The sequence below is a fragment of the Epinephelus fuscoguttatus genome, linkage group LG19 (assembly GCF_011397635.1).
Source record: "Epinephelus fuscoguttatus linkage group LG19, E.fuscoguttatus.final_Chr_v1".
NCBI lineage: Eukaryota > Metazoa > Chordata > Actinopteri > Perciformes > Serranidae > Epinephelus > Epinephelus fuscoguttatus.
Genome location: NC_064770.1, coordinates 28606430 through 28622665, shown reverse-complemented (window position 1 = coordinate 28622665; position 16236 = coordinate 28606430). Strand labels below are relative to the sequence as shown.

The following is a 16236-nucleotide window of genomic DNA, read 5'->3' as shown; positions in this document are numbered from 1 at the left end:
ATGGGTTGGTAGATCTCCTTTTACGTGAGAAGTGACAAATAGGATTACAATGATCATCATGACGCATCACATCATAACTACCACAGTAAATATCATTATGCATTATGACCACATCTTGTTGCTGTTACTTTATTTACCACTCTGACCAACAACTAAAATGATCATCTTTTCACATATTATTCTTTTACTTTATAAGACTATTTTTAAAGTGCATGCAGAAAAAGCTCAACTATTAGCGATGCATGCATGTTCAGGTGGTGGACACAAAAGCAGCAACAACTGTGCAAGTGAATGCTTTGAAATATCATAAACTTAAAATAAAAATCACCTTCATGAAGCAAGAGTTTTAAAGAATTTACTGAAGAGATGTTGATTCAACTCTGTGATAACCTGTGGTTCATTTAGTTTAATTTATTTATTATTATTAAATGTTAATATTTATTTATTTTACTTAATATGTATTATTCTCTAGTTACTTAAAATTCCAGGGCTATGATACTGAACTGAATTACATTTTGCAGGTGTTGCTGTTATTGTGTGTTAAATATTATCCCAAAATCTTCTCACAGGTTACTAGAGCTAAATTAACTTAATAAATAAGTGGAGCAAACTACAACAGAAGCCAACTGTAACAGTTTGCTTGTCAAATGCTGAAACATTTATTTTACAATAACATTAATACACATTTTTTGTTTTTTTTTTCTGTCTTTTCAGATTAAATGAAACAAGATGAACTTTCTGTAAAAAAAAGTTTTTTTCCACACACATTTGTTCTTATGAACTCATAGTCTTGCATGTAAGTAAGCACAATTGTCCTTTTTCATTTTAATTACAAAAGCTTTGTCTTTTTGAAAATAAATTTTTAAATGAAGACAACCACTGAAGTTGCTCCTCCAACTTTTTTCTCCTCCAGTAGTGCTGTAGTTTCATCTATAAAGGTTTAACACGTACATCTCACAACAATACTAATTCTTTTTTTCTAGTTCGTTAAAAAGTATTTTAAAGTATTTTATGATGTAACATGTTGTTGTGTTGGTCATCTCCCCAGCACCTGGAATCAGCAGCCTATGTTCGACTCAATCATGTAAATTTTAGGTTTTACAGTTGGTGAGCTCTCCAGTCTATTATTAATAGACTTGAGAACTAAAACCTTTTGCAAAATCATGAGCAATCTATGTGAACACATGTAAACTGATATGAGATATTTAAATGCGCTCTCTGTTTCTCTTACTGGCACAACCACACCTCACACCTGGTGTCTGTGATGCACCGTTGCTCTCTGCATTTTTTCACTTCTGTATTTTGGTACTTTTTCGGGACCTGGGTGTTACTCAATGCTTCCGCTTGCTGCTTGCCCTGATCACTCTGCCCTGTCATGCTGTGACATCTGTGCAACAGACCTCCAGCCCTGTCTCCACCTGACTTTAAGACACCAGACACTGTAAAAGTACAACTCTGCCATCTAGCCTTTATACAAAGATATGACACTTAGAATTGAGCCAGCACAGTTGGTTACTTGATCAAAATCTCAAGGTACGTATAACTACAAAGGATGCAATCAGCTCTTATTTTACAAATGTCTACATCCAATGTTTACAATGAGTCAAGTAATGAAATGATCTCTTCTCTATCTCAGAGGAGCGGTTGTGCCTCCAAGCATCACATTACACCCTGTCTGGGACAATGTCCCTGTCGGGCCTCATCAGTCAGACTTGTCTGCACCTAAGTGGCTACTTTCCAGACAAACTGAGTGTGGAGTGGAAGCGGACAACCAACGCCTACAACCTGCCAAAAGCCCGACGAAGCTGCAGAGTGCGGACGGAACGGAGAAAACCTTCAGTCTAACCAGTGAGATTGAGCCAAAACAACAGAGTGGGAACGAGGCTCAAAGTTTACATGCAAGTCAACTCACAAAGATCAGGAATATAAAAAAACAATAAGCATTTGTCAAAGTAAGTATTTACAGCTAACTGTCTCACAGCACAGTATAAAATTTTCTGATGCATCATTAATGTTTTATGATAAACTGAATGGAAAAATACATTGACAAGTTTTAACAAGATGAGTATGTTTGGACAAACACTTTTTTCCTGTAGTCCATGAAAGCGCCCCTCCCTCCATCCATGTGGAGATTCCCAGCTTCAAGACAGTAATGATGGCAACAGGATCCAACGTGAAAGCAACATGTTTGGTCCGCTCTGATTTTGACGCCAAATTGACCTGGCGGATAAATGGGGGAGATGCACCACGTGAACAAGTTACGCAGGACAAAAACTCAACTTATATATTCAGTACTGTGACGGTTTCTTCAACTGAGTGGAAAAAAATAAGGTTAATAACATGTAAAGCTTGAACATCAGTGCTTCTCACCCACTGAGAAGACTGTGAATGTTGCAGGTAAGATGACTACACAACATGAAAATTCAGACGTCTTGTCACAGCAAATCACCCAGAAGAATAAATTCTGCATTCCTTCTGTCTGTATCATCCAGGGCCTGCAGTTACAACTCCTGTGGTCACGATCAGGAGATCTCTTAATGAATTGCTGAAGGGGAACAGTGCTGTGCTGGAGTGTGACGTCACAGGACTTTCACGTGACCTGTACATCACTTTTCAAGCTGGCACCTCTGACATCTCTGAAAAACTGTATGTTGATCTTCCTGAAGCCCCAGGCCCGCATTCAATCAGTAGAAGCCTCCCTGTCCGCCAGAGCACTTCAAGAAAGACAAAAGTTTCACCTGCAAAGTGTACCAAGGCTTCTCTGTGGATTTTACATCAAACTCCATTGGAAATATTTTTGGTGAGAGTGTTACTCTTCATTCCCTTCATGACTGTTCATTTCCCATTTCACAGTCAAATAATCTCTAAAGAGACTATTTCACTGATAGACTGATTCCTTCCTAATTTAGCGGACCCGTCAATCAAACTTCTTCTGGCCCCAGTGAAGAGTCAGGATCACAGACACTCGTATGCTCTGGGCGGGCTTCAACCCTCACATTCAATGGTCTTCTGAGTCTCAGCAAAGAGCTCCATCAACTAATGACATCAGCATGGGTGCAGATGGGCGTGACAGTGACCAGTCAACTTCAAATCACTCCCAAAGAGTGGAGCACAGGAAGGTCTTCACTTGTCAAGTATCAGACAAGTCCCTGGGCAAAAACATCAGAAAGGACATCAGCCTCTGCTCAGGTACAACTAAGTGAAGAGTCACAACCCCAGCTGTCTACTGACAACATTCTGACTGACCTGAAAATTGTTTTTGACAGACTTTGAAGTCAGTGTAGTCTGAATATGATCAAGCATCTTTTACATATACATAGTTCTCTCAGTATTCTGGTATTGCTTCATGATTCTTTTTCCTTGCTCCCTGTCAGCTTATTCAAGAACCCCTCCCTCCATCCATGTGGAGATTCCCAGCTTCAAGACAGTAATGATGGCCGGAGTATCCAACGTGGAAGCAACATGTTTGGTACGCTCTGATTTTGACGCCAAGTTGACCTGGCAGATAAATGGGGAAGATGCAACACATGTCCAAGCGACGCAGGACAAAAACTCAACTTATATATTCAGTACTGTGGCGGTTTCTTCAACTGAGTGGAAAAAAATAAAGTTAATAACATGTAAAGCTGAACATCAGTGCTTCTCACCCACTGAGAAGACTGTGAATGTTGCAGGTAAGATGACTACACAACATGAAAATCAGACATCTTGACACAGCAAATCACCCAGAAAATAAATTCTGCATTCCTTCTGTCTGTATCATCCAGGGCCTGCAGTTACAACTCCTGTGGTCACGATCAGGAGATCTCTTAATGAATTGCTGAAGGGGAACAGTGCTGTGCTGGAGTGTGACGTCACAGGACTCTCATCACGTGACCTGTACATCACTTTTCAAGCTGGCACCTCTGACATCTCTGAAAAACTGTATGTTGATCTTCCTGAAGCCCCAGGCCCGCATTCAATCAGTAGAAGCCTCCTGTCCCGCCAGAGCACTTCAAGAAAGACAAAAGTTTCACCTGCAAAGTGTACCAAGGCTTCTCTGTGGATTTTACATCAAACTCCATTGGAAATATTTTTGGTGAGAGTGTTACTCTTCATTCCCTTCATGACTGTTCATTTCCCATTTCACAGTCAAATAATCTCTAAAGAGACTATTTCACTGATAGACTGATTCCTTCCTAATTTAGCGGACACGTCAATCATACTTATTCTGGCCCCAGTGAAGAGTCAGGATCACAGACACTCGTATGCTCTGGGACGGGGCTTCAACCTCACATTCAATGGTCTTCTGAGTCTCAGCAAAGAGCTCCATCAACGAATGACATCAGCATGGGTGCAGATGGGCGTGTGACAGTGACCAGTCAACTTCAAATCACTCACACAGAGTGGAGCACAGGAAGGTCTTCACTTGTCAAGTATCAGACAAGTCCCTGGGCAAAAACATCAGAAAGAACATCAGCCTCTGCTCAGGTACAACTAAGTGAAGAGTCACAACCCCAGCTGTCTACTGACAACATTCTGACTGACCTGAAAATTGTTTTTGACAGACTTTGAAGTCAGTGTAGTCTGAATATGATCAAGCATCTTTTACATATACATAGTTCTCTCAGTATTCTGGTATTGCTTCATGATTCTTTTTCCTTGCTCCCTGTCAGCTTATTCAAGAGCCCTTCCCTCCATCCATGTGGAGATTCCCAGCTTCAAGACAGTAATGATGGCAGGAGGATCTAACGTGGAAGCAACATGTTTGGTCCGCTCTAATTTTGGCCTTGCCCAGTTGACCTGGCGGATAAATGGGGAAGATGCAACACATGTCCAAGCGACGCAGGACAAAAACTCAACATATATATTCAGTACTGTGACGGTTTCTTCAACTGAGTGGAAAAAAATAAAGTTAATAACATGTAAAGCTGAACATCAGTGCTTCTCACCCACTGAAAAGACCGTGAATGTTGCAGGTAAGATGACTACACAACATGAAAATCAGACGTCTTGTCACAGCAAATCACCCAGAAGAATAAATTCTGCATTCCTTCTGTCTGTATCATCCAGGGCCTGCAGTTACAACTCCTGTGGTCACGATCAGGAGATCTCTTAATGAATTGCTGAAGGGGAACAGTGCTGTGCTGGAGTGTGACATCACAGGACTCTCAGCACGTGACCTGTACATCACTTTTCAAGCTGGCACCTCTGACATCTCTGAAAAACTGTATGTTGATCTTCCTGAAGCCCCAGGCCCGCATTCAATCAGTAGAAGCCTCCCTGTCCCGCCAGAGCACTTCAAGAAAGACAAAAGTTTCACCTGCAAAGTGTACCAAGGCTTCTCTGTGGATTTTACATCAAACTCCATTGGAAATATTTTTGGTGAGAGTGTTACTCTTCATTCCCTTCATGACTGTTCATTTCCCATTTCACAGTCAAATAATCTCTAAAGAGACTATTTCACTGATAGACTGATTCCTTCCTAATTTAGCAGACCCGTCAATCAAACTTCTTCTGGCCCCCAGTGAAGAGTCAGGATCACAGACACTCGTATGCTCTGGACGGGGCTTCAACCCTCACATTCAATGGTCTTCTGAGTCTCAGCAAAGAGCTGCATCAACGAATGACATCAGCATGGGTGCAGATGGGCGTGTGACAGTGACCAGTCAACTTCAAATCACTCACACAGAGTGGAGCACAGGGAAGGTCTTCACTTGTCAAGTATCAGACAAGTCCCTGGGCAAAAACATCAGAAAGGACATCAGCCTCTGCTCAGGTAAAATAAAGCATAATCCATAATCATAATTTTGCTTTAAGTGTAGAATAAATAATCTACATTGACACTGTTTCTGAGTCATCCATTAAGCTTTTAAGACATTTTTTCTCATCATCATTACTTGACAGGTGTTGCATTTTCTCCATCTTTAATGTCACAATGTTTTTCAGTAACTCCAGCATCATCTCAGGTGGTTTATATGTTCAGGGACCGCCACCACAGGAGCATCAGTACAAGGGACAGGTGACTATCACGTGTCTGCTGGTCGGCCCTTCTCTTGATGATTTCTCTGTCACCTGGAAAGTAGATGGGAAGAATTATTCCCAAAATGTCCATAGGAGCAACCAGTGAGTCACAGCAATGAGACGGAGACAATGCAGAGCACCCTCAATGTGTCAGCGGAGGATTGGCATGCACATAAACGAGTGTCTTGTGAGGCAAAGCACCGATGTTCCAATAAAGGCTACGAGGACCACATCAGCAAAAGCAGAGGTAGTGCTGTGCATAAAAACCAATACCTTATAGCTGCTTCTGCATATGTAGAGTGTTTAACATAGATTAAGAAGGCAAGTTTGCATCAGAAACTCTCCATAAAAAAATAGTATTCCCTTTGACGTTTGTGACGACTGTGAGTGACAAAATTATGAGACTGAAATGGCAACAACTGCAGCTGTATTTACTTTTGTCTTCTTTTTGTGTTTCTCAAGAGCTGCATCCACCAGCAGTGAAGATAATAGAACCGGCTGCCTCTGACCTGTCTACGTCTGACTTCCTCACACTCATTTGCCTCGTGTCTGGATTTTCCCATCTAACATCATAGTGTACTGGGAGGAGAATGACCAGAGACTCCCTTCAACTGTCTACACCAACAGTCCTGCATGGAAATACACAGGGAGCAGCACTTATTCAATGAGCAGCAGACTAAATACATCAAAAACTGAGGACAAGGAGTCTACGTATTCTTGTGTTGTCAGACATGAGTCATCTTTTGAGAGCACTATAAAGGATGTGTATGGTGAGCTGAAATTAGCATTTAGTGAAAACTGCATTTCACTGGATTTGTTCATTACATCAAAGAGATAAATCAAGCCAAACCTAAGAATCACTGTTGGGGCCAATTCGGATATATTTAGCTGATCATATCACCTAAAATAAAGCCGATCAAACTTTGATCCTTTCCTTACTGTACACTGTGTTTTCTCCACCTCAGCCTGCCCTCTATGTTGCTCAGGAGCAGTTGTGTAGAGAAGCATATCGCTTTAGGGAATTTTTATGAAAGCATTTAAGTACAAAAGTTCTTTGACTTTTCTTGCTCTGTGACCTTCCCCAAACACAAATTCATTAAATTCTTTTTCTGACTATTTTCCTCAGCCTCAGTGACCCATAGCAAACCTTCAGTTACCTTGCTCCAGGGCTCTGGTGAACTTGTGTGCCTGGTGTTTGGCTTCAGCCCTGAGTCCATTAACATCACCTGGTTTCTTGATGACACTGGGGAACTGCTGGAATACAACACTAGTGAACCACACAGAGGCCCAGACGGGAAGTTCAGCATCCAAAGCCACCTTCGTCTGTCCAAAGCCAGCAGGTTCCTTGGGGCAGTCTTCACCTGCAGGGTGACACATGCAAACACCATTTTAAACACCACCCTATCCCTGGATGTATCTAACCCAGGTGCTAGTTTGTCCATTGATCCACATCTTACTTACACATTAAATATTGAACATACAAGGTTATTAGGAATTTCTCTTTGTACGTCCAGTGTGACAAAGTCAATGTAATGGTTAACTAACAAATCTCATTTTGATTGTCTCACAGAAATCTTAGAGGACTGTAATTTCTTAGATGACATCAGGCATATTGATGTCAACCACAGCAAAGGTGTGGACAGCTGGTATACGGCTTTTGCCTTCCTCCTTTTCTTCCTCATATCCCTCATCTATGGTGTCCTTGCTACCATAATTAAGGTAAGAGACAACAATTGGTATTTTAAAGTAATCTTCCAGTACTGTAGTTCACTTGTATGGTTGTAACATTCCTGTTATAATACTGCCTTTATTTTGAAAGGCTGATATGTTTCAATAGTTTGGATTTAGCCTTTTTACATATATATTTTATACACAAAAAGCTGTCACCAATTCCTGACACATTCCTTGTTTTTTCCTTGTAGACTAAATGATGATGATCTCACAGGACAGATCTCATTCTATGATCCAAATATGTGACCTGAGGATTTCTGATGGCATATGGTTTTCCTAGTTTTAAAGTTTGATTAAATCTATTATTATTATTATTATTATTTTTTAATGGAACTGGTTTGTACTGTATTCATTTATTTTTTGCATGTACGTTATATATTTGGTGTGGCTTGTATGTGGTGCATTAATAATAAATAATGAAGCGCTGAATTCTAACTTTAAGAAATCCAATGCTAATGTAATGAGCAAATATTATATCACTGGACTTGTTGCATTTACAAAAAAATAAATAAAATAAAGAGTGAAATATTTCAAGAACAGTTTGTTATAATCTCTGATTTACTCTTCAGGGAAATGCTTCGTACTCAATATACCATGTCACAATACCAGCACCCCTGCATTACTCAGATTGTCCACTAGAGTGAGACAAAGCTCCACGTGCAGCTGTGGTAACTTGCCACCTCTAAGTCAAACACTAGTTGTGTAGTAATTTCAGGATGGTGACAGGTCTGAACTGGACACACTAAGTGGTATGATACAGAGATGTATTCACTTGAAAACACACACAGAGACTGTTTTATATCTCATCTCCTCTTCATACATACACACACAGAGTCACTGTAAATGTGTGCACACTCTGAGTTGGAGCTGCGTGTTTGTGTCTGCATTTGTGTACCTTGTGGGTTTAAAGGAATTCACATCTGGGAGGGATGACACGAAGCACATTGAGGCGGACTACTGGCTACCTCTGAAGTGATCTGGCACTGTGTGTGCCCTGATTGGCTGGGGACCCGTTGGCAGCCAGCCCAAATCTGTGACGCTGTTGCTGGGATGGAGTCACAGCATGCTGCTGCCAGTCTAAGTCTAAGGTCTAAGGCACCGGCTACAGGGAAGCAGGGCGCCATGCCCAGCAGGCTGCCTGAGAGCGTCTCCCTGTCTAACATCCCCATGCCCTCCCATCCTCTTATGCCAAGCCTCCCTCCCTCTGGGTCCTTGCTTGACCCCTTCTGTGTGTCCATATAAATCAGGGACAAGTAACACCCAAACATCCTCACACATATAGGACAACTTTTCTCTCTCTACAACTGCAGTTGAGGCACCACTGAGCAAGGTACTCAACCGCAAACTGCCCAGTGGCCGACACTCGACGGCTGTGGTTTTACTGAGAAGCTTGCAGTGCTGAACATGTTAAACTCAATATGAAAAAGTGTTGGGCTGAAAAAAAGCAGGTAAGCCACAACCAGCATTACCTAGGAAAAACAGATGTAGCTAATAGAAAGATTGATCTCATTTAATCTTAAAGTTCTCAAGAGAGAAGCAGATTGTCGAACACACAGACCTTTCTGTGACATGTCCTTTTAAACCACAAGGAAACAAAGGAAAATATAAGACGGAAAAAAGATATGCAAGAACAAGTTTATCATCAATAAACAAATGATGGCATTCTAATGATCATTACAGTATTATCACTGTTATTACTGTCATGATCGACATCATCTTCATGCCATCTTAAAAGTTCACACGCACACACTCTGCCTGTTGTTGCAGATAGAGATGAAACAGTTACCTCTTCACAATAAACTTTGATAAAATTCATGATGGTTCATATCATCATTTCAAATTTAAATCATTAATAAAGTGTTTGATTACTGCACTTTAAATATTGTCCAGCATCATCAACCAAAGTTAGCAGCAGTCTCCTGACACAGGCACAGCATCAATGTGGGGAGGCCTGCAGCACGCATAAACAGTGATGCTCCTGGTCCCTTGTCCTCATCTACAGTGTCACAGAAGCAAGCATTTTAAAGGCAGACTATTGCTAATGTTAATGCACATATGATATGGCTTTCATACGTTTGTATCAGGTATTGGTTATGTTACTTTTTAATGTCCATGCAAACAATGATAGCAGTGTGTGTCACTACTTTTTACTACATTTTCAGCACATTTTAACAATGTTATGTGATAATTTTGGTCACTATAATCATGATAAAAAAATTCGTACTGTTTCATCTTTAGTTGTAGACATGGTCTACTGCACCATTGAGCAAGCGGAGGGGAATTAATTGTCTTCTGAAAAAATGTAAGCCTGATGTAGAGGGATTTGCACAGAGGCCTCATAAAATGCATTTTCAATTAAATTACCAAATTACAGGAGAAAAAAGCACACCAAAGCATAAACCTCATCACTCCACCTCAAGCTAAAGCATTCTGATCTCAGTACTCTCTTCCTTCATCTCTTTCTTTATGCCATGCCGCAAAAACATCATAGTGAGCAGGTACACCCATCAAGAGGCCAAACCCAGAGTCTAACCAACCACATTATGCTCCTACATAAATACAATACCCAGGTACTCAAGTGCACTGATGCTATGCTCATGCTGAATAACATGCCATCAAATTAATGCTGACATGATTAAAAGTCCCAGCGCCAACCAAATATGCAGAGGCAAAAAGGCAGTTAAAAAAAGCCGTGTTGCAAAACCAGGCATTGCCTTAGCACCTGACCTCAAAGACAAAACAAAGAAGATCTCTGGGGCAAAGTTTAATAACTGTACAGAGTAGTACGACCAACATGACCCCAATAAAAAAAATGGAGAGCTATAGTTAAATGTACAGCACAGTATGAACATAACTTGTTCATGCATTAAACGTGTAGGGCAATACATTACACTTAGTGCTATTCCACCACACATGCAGGCTGTTGTCTACCTACTAACAATCAGAGAGTGGTTTATATGAGGGCTTGACCAGATATCAATTTACATAACCTGAATATTCAAGCGCAGGTGCATCTCAAAATTATTGAAAACACCGTTGTGACAAAATAACAGTAACATTTCAAAGTCTAAAGCAAGGCATGTGTGTTTTAGTTATAAACACTTCCAGCAGGTGGCGACATTCTACTCACCACATTGACCTGTAGGCTGCAGTAGCCTTTACTACGCACGACATTGTGACATATCACACAGACAGACACAGGTGTAAATAATCAAATTAATGATGGCTGAACAGCATGTGGCTGCTTCAGTTTAAGGGTCATGGTATTATGTGTGCAGACCCCTGTAAACTGTGCCTACCTGCAACACTTGAGTAAAACAGAGCTACCATTAATCTCATTAGAAACACCTGTTAGCATCATGAATAAAGCTAGTAACGTTCAAGGGTCAAGCAATTGCACAGCCACACAGATATCCTGTCTATTTTTGTAAGCTGAGACCATTTCCATCAGAGGAAACAAAGCTTTTACTTACTTTAATTTCACAGATAACAACAATACATTGTGAAGAAAATAAAGCCTCCACAAAATAGCATTTTAGGTCTTGTGTGTGATTTATCCTGGCTTCATATTAGCTCGTCGCCAGGCTCATTTATACAATGTAAAATGCCATAGGCTCGTGCTAATAACGTTAGCATGTTGTATTTGTGGGGAAAACATCTTTAGTATAAGACATTTGTTTTGTCAGTGAACCTTGTGAGTTGTTTTGGAGCCGAATTTCGTAACGTTACCTTTGTTAAATGTTGCTGTTGTCCCTGGCTTCAGTTGAGGAGAGGAAATGTCAGTTAGACGCTAGGCTAATTTATACAATGTAAAATGCCATAGGCTCGTGCTAATAACATTAGCATGTTGTATTTATGGGGAAAATGTGTCCAGATAAAGACAAGTGTGTGTTTGTGAATGCTGCGAGTTATAGTGAAGCTGATTTGTATACTTGCGTTTGAAATTATCTCTATCAAGCCATGTTTAATGTGTGTTTAATGTGTGTTTCTGGTCTGTTTTGACTTTTTTTTTTAGTCTATGGTTTTGACTCAACTAAATTTTATAGCACTTCACAGAAAACCTGCCGTGGCGCCGACTAGTGGTTTGGAGGTGTAACTGCGGGTGTGGTGGTGGCCACAAGCGTAGGCTACATCTGAATTTAGAGTTGTAGGTCACCAAGCAACAGCATGTTAGCCGCCTATCACATGAAGAGGACATTTAAACTTAAAAACATTTCAACTTCAGCTCCTCTGACAAAACATAACTAAGCAATATCACACGAGTGCCTAAGACAATTACAGCCGTGACCATATGGGCTACAGTAGCCTACAGCATCACGACCTCCAGTGTGATATTGCTTTTATAGGCTACAACAGATCAACAACAGCTTAAATAGCAATGCTGAGTAAGGAAATGTTAACAAAGGTGATGAAATAAATTATTTAAGTATGTTATGTAGCTCAGCGGGAAAAAACAGTTCCCTCAGTCTGTTGCCAGGCAACGCAGCACAGACGCCTGGAACTCACAAGCTACTTTGTATTTACATTGATCTGCAACTGTGTAACTTCGTCCAGTTCGGCTGATGAAACGTTGGCAAACCTGGATGTTGGCACGGCTGGATTCAAACACACCTGGAGGTCTGCACTGAAGAGTCCTGGCTTTCCTTTTCCTCATCTCTCCTGACGACCACTCAGTTTAATTCAAATGTAATTTTGGGGAAAATATCCATCTTCTTGGTGTAACGCTATAGTGTCAGTTTGCGTTAATGTAGCGAGTGTGACAGTTGGTTAATTAATGGTTGTGTTTATATTTATAACACCTGTGAGCAGAGTGATTTTACTGTTCACACTTTTCTAAATTGTTAAACATTAAACTTCACAAGTAATTAAGTAAATTCAGTTAAATTGTTTTCAAAAGTTTAATTTCTGCTCAGAAATGTAGTTTTTTAAAAACAATTCATTGGTCTAATAATATGTAGCACAAGAATTTTTAACCAGAAAAAATGCTAAAAAGTTGAAGCAACAAGCAAAAACACAGCACAGAACTGAAACGTGCAGGATGCCATTGTTTCCATCAAAACAAATGCATGAACTGTGGATTTCATTATTGTTACACAAAATCTCAATTCTGATAAAAAATAACTTCAGAAGAAATGTTGCTGGTCTTTGTTAAACCAAGTAAGGTGATTATCAAACCAAAACCAATGTAATGATATAATAACTTCCAGTTATAACTCTTATTGATAAACAGTACAGTTGGACAAAATCCTCTGCTGAGTAAATAAGCATATTCAAATGTTACAGTAAAACAAGGATAACAATGACATCAGGTTAAAAATGGAAACCAAATCAAAGTTGCAAGAGATAACATTACAGTGACATGTTCAAACTCAAAATACAGTTACTCACAACAAGAAAATAAAGTTTTGTGGAGAGTGTGAACAAAGGAGGAGTCAATGCAAAACTCAGATATCTTCCACCTCTACTTATCTGACTGCAGAGAGGAGGACAGAGAACAGTGGACACACAGTTTAACATGATGGACTATAGGACAGGACTGCTGCTTTTAACTATCTGCTGGGCAGGTGAAGAGTTTACCTGATTTTTAGTTGAATCTGTCTTCAAAAATCTGTGAACTTTTGTCTTGACAGGTGTTGATGGTCAGACTCTGACAGAATCTGAACCAGTGATTAAAAGGCCTGGAGAATCTCACAGACTGACCTGTACAGTCTCTGGATTCACATTTAGTGACTACTATATGCACTGGATCAGACAGACTCCTGGAAAAGGACTGGAGTGGGTTGCCAGGATTGAAAGTGGTAGTGGTAGCAGCAAACTCTACTCTCAGTCAGTTCAAGGCCGGTTCACCATCTCCAGAGACAACAGCAGACAGCAGGTGTATCTGCAGATGAACAGTCTGAAGACTGAAGATTCTGCTGTTTATTATTGTGCTCGAGAGCCACAGTGACTGGAGTTGGTTGAGCAGCTGTACAAAAACCTACAGTGCTCATTTTAATTGGCTGGTTTGCTTTGGTTTCAGGCCAAGTTACCTGTGGACAAATACTGTGTCCTGGACCTGGATTACAGGAAAAGCAGAGACAGAATCACTTTGTTTTGTTCATTAAGCTCTTGTCTGTCTTTATTAAACAGAGTTAATTCAATTTTAGCTTTTCATTTGAACCATATTTTTTACGTTTGAAATTTTTTAATTCAAATGTCACAATTCAACTACGTATATTTTCACACTCTTGATAAACTTGGCAGATTAGGCTCAGGAGCAGGTCATCCATCTATCAGAAGATCGATGGTTTAATCCCCGCCTCCTCCAGTCTGCATGTCAAAGTATCCTTGGGCATAATGCTGAATCCCAAATTGCTCCTGATGGCTGTTTCATCAGAGTATGAGTGCATTTAAGATGAACAGCAGGTGGCACCTTGTATGGTAGCCTCGGCCTGTAGTGCGTGAATGGGTGAATGTGTCATGTAGTGTTTTAGTGCTTTGAGAGAAGACTAGGAAGGCGCTGTACAAGTACAGTACTACTTATGGAAGTAATTACAATCGTCCTTTTTCATTTTAATTATAAGAGGTTTGTGTCTTTTTGAAAATACTTTTTTAAAGATAATGACTCATGTTGCTCCTCCTCTTTTTTATTATTTTGATATTGTTCATTCTGGCTGAAGTTTCACCACAAGCTATAAACATTTAACACCCAATACTCACAACTGTACTTTCCCCCAAACATTTTACATTTTTGAAAATTAATTAATTATGTTATATGTTGTTATGTTTGTCATCTCCCCAGCACCTGGAATCAACAGCTCATGTTTGATTCAGTTATGTAAATTAGGTGATTTCACAGTCGGTTAGCTCTCAAGTCTGTTATTAATAGACTCAGGAACTGAAACCTTTAGCACAGTCATGAGAAACTATGTAAAATCATTGTGAACATCTGTGGACTGATCTGAGACATTTTAATATGCACTTAAAACTGTAACAAGATCTTGACACAATATGTCCTTTTAGACCAAATGATAGTGATCACAAGACATGTCTGATTTTATTCTCTAAATGTGGCCCTTTGAGTTTTTTAAGGCATATGGTCTACTGTAATTCATTCAGTTTCTTATTAAAAATGATTTAATGTGTGAAAAAATGCATTATACTTTATTCATTTTATTTTCTATGTTTCAGTTATTGTTGTGGGATGTATATAGTGTATGTGTTGAAGAGGAAACAAGACAACAATAAATAAATATGGCCTGCATCCATCACTTGATTTTGGTGAGGCAGTTGGTCAGGGTGCAGAGAGTTGCAGTGATGGTGGATATAGTACATATGTAGAGTGTGACATCATAAGCAGTGAAGTTTAAGTGGACACCATGAAGACAGATGGTATTATAGAGGGGAAAACATGTAGAGGATGAAAAGGACCAAGCACAGAGCCCTGAGGGACACCTCGGGACAGAATAGCCATGGTAATGATGCAGTTGTTAATGCTGATGAATTGTTGTCTGTCTGTGAGATATGACTCAAGTGAGGAGAGGGCAGTGCAGGTGATGTGGAGAGAGGATTTGGGTAACTGATATAGTGACAGGGAGTAAGGAAACCTAAAGTATGATTTCTTCTCTGAAAGAAACAGGGTTGGGGATCTAAATATAGAGCATTTAAGACAAATTTAATTGAAATATGTCAGACAAGTCTTAGGCATGCCAGTTCAGGGGACTGTGAAATTAATATTGCAGCCATCTATCCATTAGCAAAACCCACTTATTCTTGGGGGTTGTGGGGTGCTGGAGCTAGGTGACACTGGGTGAGTGGCGGGGAACTCCTGACCTTGTCCCAATTACTGGGCTCACTGACATTACATTTTCATCAAACACAAACTTCATATCAGGTCCAATCTGGCTGCATCCTCTCTGTGAGGAGGAGTCAATGCAAAACTCAGATATCTTCCACCTCTACTTATCTGACTGCAGAGAGGAGGACAGAGAACAGTGGACACACAGTTTAACATGATGGACTATAGGACAGGACTGCTGCTTTTAACTATCTGCTGGGCAGGTGAACATTTTGCCTGATCTTAATTAGACACATTTTTATTTGTGCTTCCAACATAATGCATGACATAAATATACTTTTGTTTGACAGGTGTTGATGGTCAGACTCTGACAGAATCTGAACCAGTGATTAAAAGGCCTGGAGAATCTCACAGACTGACCTGTACAGCCTCTGGATTGACGATCAGTGGCTACTGGATGCACTGGATCAGACAGGCTCCTGGAAAAGGACTGGAGTGGGTTGCCGCTATTTATGATAGTAGCAACATCCACTACTCTCAGTCAGTTCAAGGCCGGTTCACCATCTCCAGAGACAACAGCAGACAGCAGGTGTATCTGCAGATGAACAGTCTGAAGACTGAAGATTCTGCTGTTTATTATTGTGCTCGAGAGCCACAGTGACTGGAGTTGGTTGAGCAGCTGTACAAAAACCTACACCACTTCTTTTAGGCTGGCAGAGCCAAAG

At 40.3% G+C, this 16236-nt stretch overlaps 2 protein-coding genes across 2 annotated transcripts in view; both read left to right on the top strand.

Annotated features, from left to right (window-relative positions):
• Window positions 1–16236, top strand: part of ighd (immunoglobulin heavy constant delta) — a 185184-nt gene that overhangs the window by 56587 nt on the left and 112361 nt on the right.
• The window catches only part of LOC125878734 (uncharacterized), a 231193-nt gene that overhangs the window by 133824 nt on the left and 81133 nt on the right, over window positions 1–16236 (top strand). The window lies entirely within an intron of this gene.